This window comes from Bos javanicus, chromosome 4, assembly GCF_032452875.1.
Source record: "Bos javanicus breed banteng chromosome 4, ARS-OSU_banteng_1.0, whole genome shotgun sequence".
Classification (NCBI taxonomy): domain Eukaryota; kingdom Metazoa; phylum Chordata; class Mammalia; order Artiodactyla; family Bovidae; genus Bos; species Bos javanicus.
In genome coordinates this window covers 67,149,503-67,169,454 of record NC_083871.1, presented here as the reverse complement: position 1 = coordinate 67,169,454, position 19,952 = coordinate 67,149,503, and the positions used below count along the sequence as shown (strand labels likewise).

The 19,952-nt window shown below is 44.0% G+C and overlaps 1 protein-coding gene across 7 annotated transcripts in view; it reads left to right on the top strand.

Annotated features, from left to right (window-relative positions):
* Window positions 1-7,079: 7,079 nt before the first annotated feature.
* Window positions 7,080-19,952, top strand: part of WIPF3 (WAS/WASL interacting protein family member 3) — an 85,980-nt gene continuing 73,107 nt past the window's right edge. For all 7 annotated transcript variants that reach the window (XR_009735942.1, XM_061414240.1, XM_061414241.1 and 4 more), the window contains exon 1: window positions 7,080-7,169. The gene's annotated coding sequence lies outside the window, so the exon portion shown is untranslated. The remainder of the gene's footprint in view (window positions 7,170-19,952) is intronic.

Below are 19,952 nucleotides of genomic sequence, written 5' to 3'. Positions count from 1 at the left end.
TGGCCCTTGTGCAGGACCTCTGTGCAGCACAACACTCTCAGCCATGTCTTGGCTTTGCTTGATTTCGGCACACCCTTCTCTCCAGGCTGTTTCCTCTCTCTTTCCCTCTCTCCCTCCACCTTCATAGGTTGGCTCCTCTTTCTCTGCCTGTTTAGTAAAACCCTGTGTTCACCATGGGACTCTACCTTCCTCTCTTCTTACTCCAGAAGCAAAGAAGGTAGACTTCAACCTTTTGGTGTTCACAGCACATTCTGGAAGAACAGTGGAATTTGGGGAGGCAGCGTGAAGGGATTAAACTGCAGCTACAGATAGTGAACTATTTTCCCTTAGTCACTCTTCGGAACAGTGCTGCTGTTTAAATAGAACTGCCTGCTCTCTTTCATGCGCTGTGTGCATGAAGTCCTTTCTCAGCCATCTAGGCACCTGCCGGAGTCAGCCCCAGCCTGATGTTAAGCAATGGAATGTGATGCCTTTCAACTCTTACTCTCACCAAGGCGGAGCCTCCTCCCTGTGCAGAAACTTGCAAAGAAGACCCTTGGCTGAATTCTACCTGACAGGTAGCCCCTCTCTCAGCCAAACAGGGCTTGTGATGCATGGGGTGGTGAAGCAGGTTTTACAGAGATGGGAACCACTGCCCAAGACTTTCACACACTCTAAAGTTGTATCTTATCATCATCATCATTATTATTGTGGTAAAATATACATAGCATAAAATTTACTCTTTTAACCATGTTAAAGTATAACATTCAGTGGCATTAAGTACATTCATAATTGTACAATCATTACAACTATTTGGTTCCAAAACAGTTTTATCCCCTAGATGGAAACCCTGGTCACATAAGCAGTTATTTCCTGTTCACCCCTCTCATCAAACCCTGGAAATCACTTCTTTCTGTCTCCATGGATTTGCCTATTCTGGATATTTCACATAAATGGAATTAAACAGTATGTGGTCTTTTGTTGTTGAGGTCCTTTAATGGACCAGAACTTGGTGGTCCAGAGTCGACGATAAGAAAGTAAAGGAGGGAAAGAAGCTGATATTCCTTGGTTTACACAGAAAGCCAATAAAGCCCCTGCACAGGGCTTGCTCTGTTCACGGAGGCCTCAGGCGCCCTCTCGATGGGGTGAAGGCACAGAGCGCCTTCTTGAGAGGGTCTTAGAAGCCCGGGCAGGAAAGTGAACTCAGAGAGCCTCTGCACTCCAGGGGATCAGCCTGAGAAAGAGAGACAGAGACACGGGAACCAGAGCTCTGATGGAGCAAAGGTGTTTTAATCAACATGGTGTGGGCATATATACTGTCTTACAAAGTAGTTATTCTCAGCAAAGATAAAGATTAAAATTCCAGACTTACAAAACATAGGCAATCCATATTAAAGAGAGAGATTTTTAAACAATCACTTTTACCGTATGGTTCACAAGAAGGAAGAGGGTACTTATCACCATATAGAAACGCTAATGAAGGAAATGCCTGGATTCCTCAGTCCCGGGGAGAGGCTTGCCTGAATATTCAGGAATTAATAAGCAGCAGAGAATTCCTGACAGAACCAAAACAGCACACAGGAAGCCTCCTGTTAAATGCTTCCTGACATTTTGTATCTGCTTTTTTCCCTTAGCCTAATATTTTCAAGGCTCATTTATATTGTAGTATCTATCAGTATTTCATTTCTTTTCACTGTCAAATAATATTCCATTATATGGATATATGGCATTTTGTTAACTGTTCATCTGTTGATGGACATTTGGGTTGTTTACAGTCTGTGGCTATTGTGGATCGTGCTGCTATGAACATTCAGGTCCAAGTTTTATTTGAACTCCTGTGTTCCACTCTTTTCAGTATATGCCTAGAACTGGAATTTCTTGATCATATGGTAATTCCATGTTTAACTTTTTGAGGAAACATCAAACTGTTTTCCACAACACCTGCACCATTTTACATTCCTACCACCAATGTATGAGGGTTCCAACTTCTCCACATCTTGCTGTTTTACTTTTTTACAAATTATGGTATCGGGTGTGAAGTAGTTTTTCATTGTGCTCCAAAGGTTTTATCTTTAAACATTTATGATTCTTAAAACTATACTTTTAATTATTTACCCAAAGGAAATAAAAACATTTATCTACAAAAGACTTATAAACATTCAAAGCCAACTTATTTGTAACATTCTAAAACTGGAATTGACCCAAATGTCCACCAACAGGTGAATGGATAAACAAATACTGGCATATCCATAGTACAGTGAAATACTAACCAGCGATAAATAGGAACAAATTACACACAGATGAAGGTCAAATACATTATGCTGAGCAAAGAAAAATGTCAGACACAAAAGAATACATCATGTATGTTCAATATACAAAGCTCTAGAAAAGAAAGACAAAACTAATCAATATTAATAGTTCTGTGGTTTCCTGGGACTGGGGATAGGGACTGGCTGCAAAGGGGGCCTAAGGAAACTTTTTCAGGTATTTGAAATAGTCTATAGGCAATGGCTCTCCACTCCAGTACTCTTGCCTGGAAAATCCCATGGATGGAGGAGCCTGTTAGGCTGCAATCCATGGGGTTGCTAAGAGTCGGACACGACTGAGCGACTTCACTTTCACTTTTCACTTTCATGCATTGGAGAAGGAAATGGCAACCCACTCCAGTGTTCTTGCCTGGAGAATCCCAGGGACTAGGGAGCCTGGTGGGCTGCCGTCTATGGGGTTGCACAGAGTTGGACACGACTGAAGTGACTTAGCATTAGCATATGTTGATAAGTGTAGTGGTTACATCAGGGTACATATTTGTTGGCTTTTACAATGAGTGTATTTTAGCATATATAAATTACTTCTCAGTAAAGTTGATATTAAACGTTTTAAAATATATAGACTCCCAAATAAACAGTTCAAGACTCCAACCCTCATTGGTTCATTTCTTTCATAACTGAACAAATACATGCCTACTATGTTCTACTCTCGGTGCTGTGAACTAAGGATACAGTGGGAACTGAGATAGTTCCTGAGGTCACAGATACCATGGTCTGGTCTGGGAGACAGATGTTAATCAAATCATTGAATCAATAATGGCATCATTATATCTGCATAAATGATGCAATAGAAAGTTACATGGGATTATGAGTTCTTACCGTGGAAGTTGACCTTGTCAAGTTCCAGATAGGTAATGGCTGAGTTTAGATGAGATCTGAAAAATGAGAAGTTCATTTGGGGAATGTTTTCTTCAAAGATGGAAAAGCATGTGCAAAGGGCTTGTGACAATAAAGAACATTACCGGTTCAAGGATCTGAAAGCAGGCTAACATGACTGGAGTAAAGAGATGGAGGCAGAGGGCTGAGCAAATTGTGTTGGAGAGTGTGAGTGCCTTCAGATAAAGCTCAGGATCTCTGTTATCATCAGTGCTGTGCTTAGGTGCTCCGTTATCATCAGAGCAAAGCAAAATCACTAAATTATAGATAGCAGGAAGATCAGCTTCGAGTTTCAAGACCATCTCCGGCCACTATGAAGACTGGTTTGGCAGGGAGAAGCAGGATGTTGAAGAACAACCAGCTAAGAGCCTACTGTGGAAGTCCTGGAGAGAGGCAGTAGGCTCTGATATCAGGTGGAATTGGTGCAGAAGGGTAGAACCAGATGGGGCCAAGAGCTGAGATTCAGCAAGGGGATGTACTACAAGGGAAAGTGAATTAATGAGTTGCCAGGTGGCTGGGCTGGATGGATGGGGAGATGGGCAAAACCAAGAATGGGTCAGGTTTAGTAGGAAAACCATGCATTCAATTTCAGACGTGGAATTTGAGGCTCCTGGTCCACCAAGCTCTTTCAGACTTTCTCTTTTCTGAAATGGTTTCCTTTCCCTGGTTTCTGATGGGACACTCCAGTTCATTCATGGAAGCCCAGCTCAGGTATTACTATCTCCCTTTCCCTCCCATCAGGCAGTATTCATCATTTCTTCTGTATTACCTCTATCCAGGGAACTATAAAAGTCAATTTACGAGCTTATATCCTCTACTAAGCTGTTAGCTCCCTGGAGGAAGAGCTGTGAATCCATTTTAGCACCCCCAGAAACAGTACATTATCACCATCTAATAGCTGCTGTATAAATACTTGACGAAATGATGTGGATATAGGTACAAAACATTTACAATTTATATAATGCTGTTCTCCTAAAGAGCTCAGTAAGTCATGGCAGACATAAATATAAGTTTACAAGTAGAAGGTGTGAAAGGTGAGTTATTGCAGGCATTTGGTGAGCAGGAAAAGAGATGTCTGTCCTTTACCAGGCCATAGTATCAGTTAGCGGAGAAGGCAATGGCACCCCACTCCAGTACTCTTGCCTGGAAAATCCCATGGACGGAGGAGCCTGGTAGGCTGCACTCCATGAGGTTGTTAAGAGTCGGACATGACTGAGCGACTTCACTTTCACTTTTCACTTTCATGCATTGGAGAAGGAAATGGCAACCCACTCCAGTGTTCTTGCCTGGAGAACCCCAGGGACGAGGGAGCCTGGTGGGCTGCCGTCTATGGGGTCACACAGAGCCGGACACGACTGAAGCGACTTAGCAGCAGCAGCAGTATCAGTTAGAAATACATTTGGCCACAAGGAATAGAAAACTTAGTCCCAGGGACTGTTTTTCTCACATAATAAAATACTCAGAGATGGGCTGTTGCTGGATTTCATTTGAATGCCCAGCAGTACCATACACACTGACCCTATTTTCCACTCTGTCATCCTGTGACATCCTGATTCTATTGGCTTTTTTGGTCTCATCTTCATTCTCTTGATTACAACATGCCCATGTTGTATTCTAGTTGCAGCATCACTAGCCATCTCATTTGCATTCAAGGCTTTGGGAACATGGGGGACAGAAGGTCAGAGTCAGCAAAAGATTTCTCAACGACCCCCAATCAACACCCTCTTTCAACTCATTTGCCAGAACTTGGTCAATGACTTCCTTAGCTGCAAGAAAGACTGCAAAATCAGGAATGGGACTGCCCCAGTAGTCTTGAACCACAATCATAATCCTCAGTAATGTTAATTTCTGGAAAGGGAGAGTGGTTTGGCTACTGGGCAGGTGACTCACTTCAAAGATATTGCATTTTTTACAGATTTATGGTTTGGCAACCTTGCATTATCAGATGATGCTTAGCAATTCTTTTGCAATAATGTTTTTTTAAAGTAAGCTGTGTGCTTGTTTAGATATAATGCTATTGCATACTTAATAAAGTACAGTACAGTGTAAATATAATTTTTATATGTTGGAAACCAAACGTTCACGTGATTCATTTTATTGCAATACTGGCTTTACTGCAGTGGTCGTGAACTGAACTTGCAACATCTCTGAGGTATGCCTGCTTCATCCACCTGGCATAGCTAGTGCTGTCCTGTAGTTATGTACTGTAGTTATGACTGTACTTATGGTGGAACGGGGGGAAATGGATCTTTCTCTAATGTCCATTAAAACAAGACACCAATGGCACAGTCACTTTACATGGATGGGAAACAGTGGGTACCTGAAGCTTTCAGCCCAAATGTCCCCACTTTCCAAATATTTTCCTCACTCACAATTTCCCCACCCTTTCCAATACTTTTCCAATAATTATTTGATCCAAGCCATACCTATCCTTTAAGATAACAGCCTTTACATTTGACTAGCTACTACCTGGACCACTCAGCAGAAGACCTCATAGGAACTCTGGGCTCATGGAAATGTCTTCTTGCCTATTTATTATGGTTCTAAAGCAGGAAAGATAGGAGTCACACAAGACAAACAGGTGGGAAGCAAGTACCTATTGGCTTCCACTCACTACATCTTCTTCACCTAAATCAACACAGGAAAGTTGTTCTTGACAACACAGGGAAGGCATGAGAAGTGAATTATTTATCCTTGCTCTAAACATAAGCCTACACATTGTCAGCCTGTAAACACTAGTAATTAAGAAACCAGTTAGGGACTGCTTGGGGAACATACTTTGACAGCAGCTGCTACAGAATCTGAACCTGTAGACAAGCTGCCATCCCTGTGTGACATCCTCCTCCCTCCCAGCACTAACTGCTGTCTCACCTGTGTTCCCATGCACCTGATCCAAGTGTTGACACAGCGCTGAGTACAGGTCTCTCCTCCACTCCAGACTAGCAGCTCCTTTCTGCCTCCTTCAGCAGCACATCCAAGGAACCGGCAGAGTGCCTGGTTCATAGATGTTTAGAGGCAGCGCAGTGAATGGTCCATGAGTCTCTCAGTTCCTCCACTAGCAGAAAAGCGCAGGATGTGCGAGACTTTAAGTGCTCACCAACCAATCAAGCATCCCGCCTCAGACACAAACTTTCTGTGTCTTCCCAGGGGCCTGAAGTCAAGTGTTACAAGGGTTTTACTTGTCATCCCAAGTTCTTTCGGCTCCTCAAACACTTCAGTTTGCAAACATAGTCGGCTCCACTTGGGTCAATCTACCTCCCCAGGTCACTCCAACCGGCCACTTCATGCTCATCCTTCAATTCTCTTAGCCATTGGCATCTCGAGGAGACTTCCCCTGACCCCCCAGGTCTGGATCAGGGACCCCTCTGAGACCACTCCCTCTAGGTTCTGCAGTATATCTGTCCATTAGTTGTTTCCCTTTCTAGACCGTGAACTCCGGGAACAAGATGATCTTGTTCTCTCTTTTGTCCCCACTGCTTATGACGCCGCCTGGACCACAGGAGAGGTTCAAAATATTTTGGAATAAACTGATAAAGAAGTGGAATGTCCGCAGTCTGGCGGTACTGGGCCGGGTGTCGCTCGTATCTGAGAACTCCAGCCTTGGGGCCCACTCTCTTCCCAGCTTAGACTTGGAACTCCTTCAGGGAGAGGCGCGCCGGGTGGCTGGGACCCGCCTCCCGGGTTCCAGAGCGACCCCGCCTGCCCGGGCCGCGTCCCTGCGCGCTGGGCGGCGGCGACTTCAGGGCAGGAGCCGGCGGAGCAGGTGGGGGCGGCGGCCCCGCCTCCGCGTCCCGGCAGCCCCAGAGCTGGCGGCCGGGAGGGAGCGACGCTCACCGAGCTCAGCACCCGGTGCAGCACGGCCGCAGCGGCGCCGCCTGAAGCACGGGTGCTGCGGGACGGAGCCCGGAGCCTAGAGGCGGCGGCGGCGGCGGCGGGGAAGACGGCCAGAGACGAGTCCTGTCCTGTCCTCCGCACGGCTGGCGGCAGGTAGCGGCTTCCGCGCGCGTGCCGGGGTCGGCGCCGGAGGGAAAGGGGATAAGCTGTAGCGGCGGGCGCTCGGGCCCGTCCCGGGGCGGAGTGAATCCCCGGCGGGGCCAGGGGTGCTGCGCGCATGCTCGTGTCCGGGGCTCCCCGCCCGCGGCGCGGCGCTGCCCTGGAGCCCCTTGCTCGCAGCCCGCCGCGCGGTGACTCCCGGGCCGGGCTGTAACGGGACCGCGGAGGGAAGGAGGTCACCCCGGGGTTGTCTGGTTGTCTTCCCCCGACCCGACTCTCCAGGGAGCGGCCCCAGGCGCCAAGGCCGCCCCGGCCTTGTCGCCAAGCTCTCCCTTCCCCGCTTCACCCCCGGAACAAAAGGCTGGGGTCTCGCTGGGGAAGGGGCTTTCGCGGGATGAGCCGGAATGAGTAAAGAACAACTAGGAAATTGCCGAACTGAAGGTAGCTTGGGGGATATATTGATAGAAGCCCCGGATGAGGAAATCAATCTCGGAGATGGGAAGTGACTCGCGCAAGGTCACTCAGCTCGTGGTGACTCCTTTAGTCTCTGGACTCCCTTCCCAGTGCTCATCTCCAAGCCAAGTCAGTAGTGTGTGCTCAGCGATTTAGGTTTGTCCACACATGGGTTTTAAAATCTCCTTTGGAGGAACCAGGGAGAAGGTGGCAGAGTCTATTGCACCCTCCCTCAATACACACCGGAGGCGAGAAGGAGCGGGGATGGGGGAGCAGGGCTGGAGAAGAGGCCACTCCGGATCTCCGGGTGGGGGCTGGCGCACGGGGAGCCCAGCCCTGTCCCCGTGAGCAGCGGGCACAGGCTCTCAGGAACAGAGCCTTCTGAGCATGGCTTGCCAGCCGCGGGGGTGTGCCTGCGACGGGAGCGGGGGCCGCGTGGGGCCCCAGTGCGCTCTGCTCCCTGGAAAGAAGTTCTGTAGGGAGAGGCTGGGGGAGCCGTCCTGATGCTTTGGGATGCGCGGATAGCATCCCCATCCCCGAAGCTTGGAGTGCTTTGTAATGGGCTCTACTTGGAAAGAAAGTTACTCTGTAGCGGGAAGATGGGCTGTCACTTCGCCTCTCTGAGCTTGGGGGTCACTGGCTGCAAAATGAGGGCTTTGTTTTGCATGATCTGTGTGATTTAGAAAGTTTGTGCCTCTCTCCTCCTTTCCATAATCTTTTATCTCTTTAGAGGGAAGATTGGTCGTGCATTTGTTGTGGTCAGCAATAGTCATTATCGCAGGGACTCCAGCCTTCCCTGGAAAAAACCTTTTTTTTTTTTTTTTTAACTTTGGCAAAGCTATCCATGGGGATAAAGCATAAATGAGGGGCAGCCTTTGGGCCTGATAATGGCCTAGACAGAAAGGGATGGAGAGTTCAGAGGTGCTGGAAATGCTCCCCACCTTGACCTAAGTAGTGATAACACAGGGGCACACATTTAGATATTTGTAAAATTATTTCTGTGAGATTTATGCACTTGACTTATGAAAAGTGAAAGTCACACAGTCGTGTTGGACTCTGAGACCCCATGGACTGCAGCCCGCCAGGCTCCTCTGTCCATGGAATTCTCCAGGCAAGAATACTGGAGTGGGCTGCCATGCCCTTCTTCAGGGGATCTTCCCAAGCCAGGGATTGAACCTGGGTCTCCTACATTGCAAGCAGATTCTTTACCGTCTGAGCCACCAGGGAAGCTCTTGACTTACACACTTGATTTATGTTTTACCTCAATAAAAAATAAATAAGAATTTAATGCTAAAAATCCACTCACTGTGGTAGCACACAGACTGGGGTAGTTTTCCACCTACTGCATTTTAGAGATACATTTAAAAACCACAAAAACTAAATCAGAAAAATTAATGAATAATAATAATAATAAAAGGGACAGGGAGCAAAGAAAGTTTAGCCATAATGGGAAATGAAATACAGACTGCAGAGTGCCTCACCAAATGCCTTTACATGAACGACCTCATATGACTCACAGTTCTTTAAGGGCAATATTGTTATTGTGCCTTTTTTTATAGAGGAGAAAATAAAAGGTCACAGAGGTTAAATACCTTACTCAGGGGAGTGGAGGGTTGAGAACCTGGGTACACAGGTCTCGAATTCTATACATGCAACCACAGATAGGCAATTTTCAGGCACTTGAATCAGGGCAGAGCTATCAGGGTGACAGAGACTTGAAGGCTGGCTTCCCGCTGGGCCCCCTTTTGGTTCCTTTCCAGGAGTTGCTGTTGTTTCATATAATTGTGAGTGTGAGATCATGTCACCAACTGAAGCTAGCCAGCAGCAGACGGGATGGAGGAAGTGTGTGTGTATCTAAGAACATACAGTTTTAGGAACAGGAGAAAGCCAGCTGGGCTAGCCTGGCAACACTGTTTTCAGGATTTATTGTTCAAAAATCATGAAGTACAGGTTGTGATTTTGAAAGTCAGTTAAATACACACAAAGAATAAACAATACAACCTAGAAAAGATCTGAAAACCAAAACATAATTCGCTCTAGAAAAAAACATGTAGGATTTTCACTAGAGAAGAACAGTCAACTTCCTTACAGTCTAGAATTTATAAATATATGTTTATTAATGCTAAAGTTTTTTTTTAAAAAAACCCACAAAAATAACTCAGCAGAAGGACGGAAATTTGTTTTCCAGCAAACATGTTATAAACATACTTACACTTAGTGCGGAAATATTTGAAACTTGAGGGTACAGGAACATTTTATCTAGAGAATGATCTTGAGAAACGTGTCCTCAGATGTGTTCTTCTAGTGATTTTACTTCTGCCTAAAATGCAGAACCCAGAGGAGTAGAATCGTGTTCGTCTTACCAGCTAATACCACATTGCAGTGTTGAATGTGTCTTGCTTTTGGAACTGGAAAGTTTTGGTTTGGAGAAGCTGGATTAAGTCGGGCAGCTAAAGAGGTATCTGGATGAATCTGCTTTGCCGAGTGCCATCCAGCGTGATTATGCATCACGAAGTTATCTTTAGGCGAGTTTTGCCATGTCACAGTTAGTGTTCCTGCCATCTGGCTGCGGGAATATTTAGAAGGGAATCGTAGTGTTTGACTGACTCTGCTGAGAGCATGGCAAAACAGACTTTGAGAGGGAACTATTAAATATGAGTTAGGGTTGGTGAGAAAGTGATTAATTGCTTCTTATTTAGCCATAGCACAAAACCGAAGAGACAGACGATTCTCAGCTGATGGCGAGCAGGTGCAGCACATATGTTTTCTCACTGACTTCAGCCAAGAGTGCACTTGAAACTTCCCCTTTGCAATTCTAGTTGGGTCTTTCCTTAGACCTGCCCAAGCAGGAACCCGATCCATTTTGCAGCAGGGGAATCGTGTGGTGAACTGCCTTGCTGAAGTGCCAAAGAGATAAGTGATGCAGAGCAAATATGGCAAAAATGCTAGGGGAGCATTATGTGGGCCAGACACCGTGCAAGATTTTCAAGTGCATCTTGAAGGAATATTCATCCTGTGTGGGCGATGTACTTCAGCGAGACACTGAATGTGAGATGGCAGCATGCAGAAAGGAAGTGCCAGGCCTGTCTATGGACTGTAAGCCTTTCAGTGCTGGGGAGTAGCTAGGAGGGGGCAGTAGAGAGCTTGTGAGAACTTGTGTCCAAATGAGTGCAGGTGTGTGTCAGGGCAAGATACCCAGGCTGCCATCCACTATGCCTTAAGAGCCAAAGGCTGCCTTGTACTGCAGGCTTTTGTGCCTGGCTAGGCTAAGAGCTTTCTACATATGAAATCAATCCAATGGCCCTGTAAGGGAGCTGATTCTTTCTAGTCCCATTATCAGGCTTCCCAGGGGTAAAGACTCCACCTGCCAATGCAGGAAATTAAGGAAACGTAGGAGACACCAGTTCAATCCCTGAGTCAGGACGATCCCCTGAAGGAGGAAATGGAAACCCACTCCAGTATTCTTGCCTGGAAAATCCCGTGGACAGAGAAGCCTGGTGAGCTACAATCTATGGGGTCACAAAGAGTTGGACACAACTGAGCAACTGAGCTCTCATGCACTCCCATTATCAGATGGACACAGGGGCCAAGAGCTAAACCACTCTGGGAATGATCATGCCACACCCTGCTCTGGTTCTATCAGCCAACTCATAAGTCCAAGGTGCCCTTTACCTGTCTGACTCTCCTTTATTGCACCTGCACTCCTGGAGGGCAGGAACTATGTCTGCTTCATCTCTTCTCAGCACCTGCATCATTGGTGGCAGGTGATGAATGAGTGAGTGAATGAATGGGTATATTCATATTTAAAGACCAAAAGCCAATTTTGATTAGCTGTCCTTTTGACTTTTAATGTCTCATTTCTCTCTGTAAATATGGATCATCAGGCATGAGTGTACAATTGACATCTCCCTAAAGCTGAAGGATGTTAAGCTCAGCCTGTAAGATCAGAATGCCTCTGCTTCTTTTAGAAATTAAATATTATTATTTCTTCTTTTGTAAAATGCTTGTAATTCAAAATATCTGGGTTTGAATCTTGCATTCATCACTTGGTTATATGACATTACTTCACCTGTCTGTGTCTCAGTTTTTTCATCTGTAAAGTGGACCTAGTAATAATACTACTTATCTCCTATTTAGGGTAAATAACCTAAGTTAAGCCTAAGACAGTGCTTGGTTCATAGCAATGGTCAATAAATTAGCTATTATTATTATTATCATTATCATCTGATGTTTTAAAAAATTTTTGCCTGAAATGCTCTTCGTTCCATAAAGCATTAGAGGAGTTAACAACAAAAGATTAATAGATAATGAAACAGCGGTAAAGAGAACACACAGATTAAAAAGCAACATAAAATTAGAAGGGGGCTTCCCTGGTGGCTCAGTGGTAAAGAATCCACCCGAGAATGCAGGAGATATGGGTTCGATCCCTGATCCGGGAAGATTCCACATGCCATAGAGCAACTAATTCCATGTGCCACAACTACTGAGCCTGTGCTCTGGAGCCCAGAAGCCACAACTACTGAGCCCACGGGCCCTAGGGCTCATGGAGAAGCCACTGCAATGAGAAGTCCCTGCACTGAGACTAGAAAAAAGCCCACACAACAAGGAAGACCCAGCACAGCCAAAACTAAATAAATAAAATTATTTTGAAAAAGATAAAATTAGAGGTAGTTTAGTGAACAAGATTATGTTATAAGGTGCAGGTAATTTCTAGAGATGAGTTTAAGGTTTGGTGTAGTTTCTGGAGATGGAATTAAAAATTTGTCAGAGCTTCCCAGTAGCCAAAACAAAGAGGGAAACACAAATAGTTACCTGATCCACAGTGACCATGAGATAAAAAGAGATCAGTTACACAGCTTTTCCTGGTCCTGGAACTTGGGATGGCTTTCTCCTGGCGAGTCCTCAAAGCAGTCTCTGTTGCCATAGAGACCTAAGTCTTCAACATGGTTCCAACCATGAAGACAATGGAAATTTTGTGGTGGAAGGTAATAATAAGTGTTTCCTAGAATGTTACTGACTGCAGTTCTGGAGACATTCTCCCAGAGCACAACCCTATAGAAGCTCTTCTGTGAAGGGCCAGAGTACAGTGGTTGGGGGATATACTGTTTCCTTAGCTGTGCTTACTGAGTTCCTGGGAGAGTAGAAAGATTCTTTCTTCCAAACATTATAGTTCTTGTGAGAATCAGGTGAACAGTCCTATCTTTAAGACCATTGGTTCTGATAGAAGCTATATAAATGAGCCAGATCAGTTTACTTTATCCAGAAAACAGTCCAAAGGTGTCATCATACATGTATACTCATTAATAGATGTGTTCATGAATTTTCTTAATACTAGTAATCCCATAATCTCCCTTTAGCTACTGTTAGAAAAATAAATATCCAGTACTCTGTACTATCTTTTAGGCCCCATAAGACACTTAGTACCTCTTGGTAGTAAGAATAAGTGATATTTGATTTTTAAACTTTTTTATTAGTACTTGAAATAATGGACATGTCTTTTTAGTCTCATGTTTTATATATATGTAATGTATATATTAATGTATATATTAACCCAAATATGATTTTATTAGGATTACATTCAGCTGCCAAGATGAACATAACAAAAAACAATGCACACATGAGAATCTGGCTTAAACAGATACAAGTGTGTCCTGTAGAAATAGACTCCCAAGAAATGCAGTCCAGGGCTGATCAGTTCAGTTCAGTTAGTTGCTCAGTCGTATCTGACTCTTTGCCACCCCATGGACTGCAGCACGCCAGGCCTCCGTGTCTATCACCAACTCCCAGAGTTTACTCAAACTCATGTCCATCGAGCCAGTGATGCCATCCAACCATCTCATCCTCTGTCATCCCATTCTCCTCCCACTTTCAATCTTTCCCAGCATCAGGGTCTTTACCAGTGAGTCAGTTCTTCGCATCAGGTGATCAAAGTGTTGGAATTTCAGCTTCTGCATCAGTCCTTCCAATGAATATTCAGGACTGATTTTCTTTAGGATAGACTGGTTGGATCTCCTTGCAGTCCAAGGGACTCTCAAGAGTCTTCTCCAACACCACAGTTCAAAAGCATCAGTTCTTTGGTGCTCAGCTTTCTTTATAGTCCAACTCTCACATCCATACATGACTACTGGGAAAACCATAGCTTTGACAAGATGGACCTTTGTTGGCAAAATAATGTCTCTGCTTTTTAATATGCTGTCTAGGTTGGTCATACCTTTTCTTCAAAGGAGCAAGCATCTTTTAATTTCATGGCTGCAGTCTTGGCTGAAGATGGAGCTCAAGCTGTGCTATCAGAGAAGCAGCCTCTATCCATCTTCCTGCTTCACTGTCCTCACCATGTAAGACCTCATCTGAAATCTAGTTGCTTCATGGTCACAATATGGCTGCCATATCTCTAGGCTTACATCTTTAGGCAAGAAGAAAGTGTGTGTTGGTTGCTCAGTTGCGTCCAACTCTTTGCAGCCCATGGACTCTAGCCTGCCAGATTCCTCTGTCCGTGGAACTCTCCAGTCATGAATACTGTAGTTAGTGGGTGGCCATTTCCTTCTCCAGGGGAACTTCCCCACCCAGGTATTGAACCTGGGTCTCCTGTATTACAGGCAGATTCTCGGCCGTCTGAGCCACCAGGGAAGCCCCAGGCAAGAAGAAAGGAAAGGTATAAATACCTAAAGAGTGAGGGCCCTTCTATTAGGGATGCTTGAGAAGACTCTACACATGGACATCACCAGATGGTCAACACCGAAATCAGATTGATTATATTCTTTGCAGCCAAAGATGGAGAAGCTCTATACGGTCAACAAAAACAAGACCAGGAGCTGACTGTGGCCCAGATCATGAACTCCTTATTGCCAGATTCAGACTGAAATTGAAGAAAGTAGGGAAAACCACTAGACCATTCAGGTATGACCTAAAGCAAATCCCTTATGATTATACAGTGGAAGTGAGAAATAGATTTAAGGGACTAGATCTGATAGATAGAGTACCTGATGAACTATGGATGGAGGTTCGTGACATTGTACAGGAGACAGGGATCAAGACCATCCCCGTGGAAAAGAAATGCAAAAAAGCAAAATGGCTGTATGGGGAGGCCTTACAAATAGCTATGAAAAGAAGAGAAGCGAAAAGCAAAGGAGAAAAGGAAAGATATAAGCATCTGAATGCAGAGTTCCAAAGAATAGCAAGAAGAGATAAGAAAGCCTTCCTCAGCGATCAATGCAAAGAACTAGAGGAAAACAACAGAATGGGAAAGACTAGAGATCTCTTCAAGAAAATCAGAGATACCAAGGGAACATGTCATGCAAAGATGGGCTCGATAAAGGACAGAAATGGTATTGACCTAGCAGTAGCAGAAGATATTAAGAAGAGGTGGCAAGAATACACAGAAGAACTGTACAAAACAGATCTTCATGACCCAAATAATCAGGATGGTGTGATCACTGACCTAGAGCCAGACATCCTGGAATGTGAAGTCAAGTGGGCCTTAGAAAGCATCACTACGAACAAAGCTAGTGGAGGTGATGGAATTCCAGTTGAGCTCTTTCAAATCCTAAAAGATGATGCTGTGAAAGTGCTGCACTCAATATGCCAGCAAATTTGGAAAACTCAGCAGTGGCCACAGGACTGGAAAAGGTCAGTTTTCATTCCAATCCCAAAGAAAGGCAATGCCAAAGAATGCTCAAACTACCGCACAGTTGCACTCATCTCACACGCTAGGAAAGTAATGCTCAAAATTCTCCAAGCCAGGCTTCAGCAATACATGAACCGTGAACTTCAAGCTTGAACCAGTTGTTCAAGCTGGTTTTAGAAAAGGCAGAGGAACCAGAGACCAAATTGCCAACATCCGCTGGATCATCAAAAAAGCAAGAGAGTTCCAGAAAAACATCTATTTCTGCTTTATTGACTATGCCAGAGCCTTTACCTGTGTGGATCACAATAAACTGTGAAAAATTCTGCAAGAGATGGGAATACCAGACCACCTGACCTGCCTCTTGAGAAATTTGTATGCAGGTCAGGAAGCAACAGTTAGAACTGGACATGGAACAACAGAGTGGTTCCAAATAGGAAAAGGAGTACGTCAAGGCTGTATATTGTCACCCTGCTTATTTAACTTATATGCAGAGTACATCATGAGAAACACTGGGCTGGAAGAAGCACAAGCTGGAATCAAGATTGCTGGGAGAAATATCAATAACCTCAGATATGCAGATGACACCACCCTTATGGCAGAAAGTGAAGAGGAACTAAAAAGCCTCTCGATGAAGGTGCAAGAGGAGAGTGAAAAAGTTGGCTTAAAACTCAACATTCAGAAATCAAAGATCATGGCATCTGGTCCCATCACTTCATGGGAAATAGATGGGGAAACAGTGGAAACAGTGTCAGACTTTATTTTGTGGGGCTCCAAAATCACTGCAGATGGTAATTGCAGCCATGAAATTAAAAGACGCTTACTCCTTGGGAGAAAAGTTATGACCAACCTAGATAGCATATTGAAAAGCAGAGACATTACTTTGCCAACAAAGGTCCATCTAGTCAAGGCTATGATTTTTCCAGTGGTCATGTATGGATGTGAGAGTTGGACTGTGAAGAAAGCTGAGCGCCAAAGAATTGATGCTTTTGAACTGTGATGTTGGAGAAGACTCTTGAGAGTCCCTTGGACTGCAAGGAGATCCAACCAGTCCATTCTGAAGGACATCAGCCCTGGGATTTCTTTGGAAGGAATGATGCTAAAGCTGAAACTCCAGTACTTTGGCCACCTCATGCAAAGAGTTGACTCATTGGAAAAAACTCTGATGCTGGGAGGGATTGAGGGCAGGAGGAGAAGGGGACGACAGAGGATGAGATGGCTGGATGGCATCACTGACTTGATGGACGTGTGTGTGAGTGAACTCCGGGAGTTGGTGATGGACAGGGAGGCCTGGCGTGCTGCGATTCATGGAGTCGCAAAGAGTTGGACACGACTGAGCGACTGAACTGAACTGAACTGCCTTTTTATATAGAAAATGATGGCCTCCCCAGCTACTTCTGGCTACATCTCATTGGCCAGAATGGTGTCACAGTGCTGCTCTAAAATGTAAAATCTGAAATCAAATAGTTTCAGCTAGGTAAACTGCAACTGCTACCCCCCACCCTCCTCCAGCTAGGGAGGAGTTGCTCTAAAGAAGAAGAGGAAATGGTTATTGAGTAGGCAACTAAAATTATCAACCATTTGACATAACTTCCATTATTAGCCTGTCTAATTATGTTCTTGACTTAATTAGAAACTACAAAAGGTGACTCAGTAATTTAAAATGTTACACTTTTTTAGTTTTTCATGCAATTAACATTAGAGGATGAAACATACCCAGCTGCCTTATGTAGCTTCCTAAATCTCTGTTACCAGCCTTGCTTCTTTTCTAAATTGCAGATCCAAATTTCCATTTGCCAAAAGGACCTCATATGCTTCAAATTAAACTCAGTTCTCCCCACCTATGCACCACCCCCAACACCCACACATTTGTTCCTGCCTTCTTTAATTAATACTGGATTGTCTTGGCAAGGAGCTGTGGGGTTATCCTAGGCTCTTCCTTCTCCCCCCACCCATCCCAGACATCCAAATTTTTATCCTCCTTGGCTCTATCCCACTGCAGTTACTCTAATTCAAATAAATATCCATCCTTGCCTTGTGTGAATCCCCAGATTGATCTACCTACTTGCTACTTCTTCTCCCTATGATTCATTTTCCACAATGCCCCCTAGGGTGCTGTGTGTAAAACATGCTGCATCTAACATGTCTCCTTTTTTAAAAAGTTAAAAGAAAATAAACCTCAGACTCCTGAACAACCTAGCTCTGTGAGCACTGTGCTCGCTGGGACTGTTTGCTACTCACCCTGTACATGCCTACGTGGCAAAGCTTTGCTCATCCCCTCCCCACTCCCTTCAGTCACCAAAGACCTGTCTCAGAAGTTTCTTATGCTTTTCATGGTCCATAAGCCATGGAAGCAATTAATTATCTTTTCATTTATATTTCCAGAACACTTTATATTTCTATTAATATGTTTTTGCCCTGGATTCTGTTTTGCCTGATATTAATCATGCTGCACGACTTAAAAAAAAAAAAAAGCAGCCTTATTACAATATAATTCATATACCATAAAATTCAGTCTTTTAAAGTATTCAATTCAGTGGTTGTTAGAATATTCACACAGTCACACAACTAACACCATCATCTTAATTCCAGAACATTTTTATCATCCCCAAAAGAAACCCATTAGACGCCCCTTCCCATACCCTTCTCCTCAGCCCTGACAACTACTAATCTATTTTTTATTTTTTTTGGATTTACCCATTCTGAAATTTCATATGAATGGAATCAAACAGTATATGATTTACTTCTTCGCATAATGTCTTTTGCGTTTATCCGTGCTATAGCATGTATCAGTACTTCATTCCTTTTTATTGCTAAATAATAGCACAGCCATACTACATTTGTTTATCCACTCATAAGTTGATTGATGTTTGGGCTGTTTCTACACTTTGACTGTATTAAGCAATGCTATTATAAACTTTCATGTATAAGTTTTTGTGTAGGCAAATGTTTTCATTTCTCTTGGAGATACGTTGGAGTGCAGTTGCCGATCTTATGATAATTCTGTTTAATGTTGTGGGGAACTTACAAACACTTCCAAAGTGGCTGCTCCATTTTACATTTTCAGCAACAAAGTATGAGGGTTCTGTACCAATTTGTAGTGTCTACTTGAGTATTGTTTCCATTGTTTTATTTTCAAAGTTTTAAACATCACTTTGTTTTAGCTGTGTTCCTTATAAAGGAGATACAGTTAATTTTTAAATCAATTTGAATATCTTTGTCCTTTAGTAGGAGAAGCTAATAATCTGTTTATAGTTATTATGATTACTGATATATTGGAATTTATTTTGTGCCTTTTATATACCCTTGGACTGCAAGGAGATCCAACCAGTCCATTCTGAAGGAGATCAGTCCTGGGTGTTCTTTGGAAGGAATGATGCTAAAGCTGAAACTCCAGTACTTTGGCCACCTCATGCGAAGAGTTGACTCATTGGAAAAGACTCTGATGCTGGGATGGATTGGGGGCAGGAGGAGAAGGGGACGACAGAGGATGAGATGGCTAGATGGTATCACCGACTTGATGGACGTGAGTTTGAGTGAACTCTGGGAGTTGGTGATGGAGAGGGAGGCCTGGCGTGCTGCAATTCATGGGGTGGCAAAGAGTTGGACACGACTGAGCAACTGATCTGATCTGATCTGATATACCATATGCTTTATTGTTACCTCTTTTTTCCCCTTTTTTCCTGCCTTTCTAGCGAAGTGCCTGGCACATAGTAGCTTTCAATACGTAAGTATTATAGGGCTTCCCAGGTGGCTCAGTGGTAAAGAATCTGCCTGCCAATGCAGGAGACCTGATTTGATCCCTGGGTTGGGAAGATCCCCTGGAGAAGGAAATGGCAACTTACTCCAGTATTCTTGCCTGGGAAATCCCATGGACAGAGAAGCCTGGTGGGCTACAGTCCACGGGGTCATAAAAGAGTTGCACCTGACTTAGCAACTAAACAGCAGCTGCAGGTATTATGAGCTATCATTCCTGGATAGGAGCCAGGTATCTATAGATTTATTTTTTTCATCAAGTATTCGTTAATTGCCTGATATTCATGTTTATAGTTTCACTCAGTGGCTATCATAGTGCCTAACATATGGAAGAAGCTCAGTAAATACTTTCTGCATTGACTGTGCAAAGGGCGAGATGCTTGTCAGAAGCTGGGTGAAGTAGTGGAGAGTGCACACGCTTAGGGGCAGTTCACTTGGGTTGAATGTGGCTATGTCAAGTTCCAACTATTTGATCTTGGGCTATGACTTTACATCTTTGAGCCTTTGTTTCCTTATCTGTGAAATGGGGATTAGTATCTGTCATACAGAGTTACTTGGGGGGATGTAAGATAATTATGTAAACAACAATCAGAATTGTTAACACAGGAAATCTGCTTTGTACATGTGAGCTATTGTTTTTTTAATGATTGCTTAACAAAGAGCTTTCCCAGCCAAGTACATCAGTGTGAAATCATCAGCCATATCTGCCCAGTGAATAAACATAGTAAAAAAAAAAAAAAAAAAAAAACTCTGGCCCCTTTGCTATGTGTCTGACGTAAATAATTATGACCCTAGTAGAAGAGGAGACATTTTTCTTCTCATGGTAGAACCAAGGAAACGGACCAGAGATGTAGTTGTATTTCCTTTTAATGATGCAGAAATAGATTTTAAGAGAGCTGTTTTTTGTTCTAATATTCTTCTAAACTTTTACATGAAACATTTTTGTT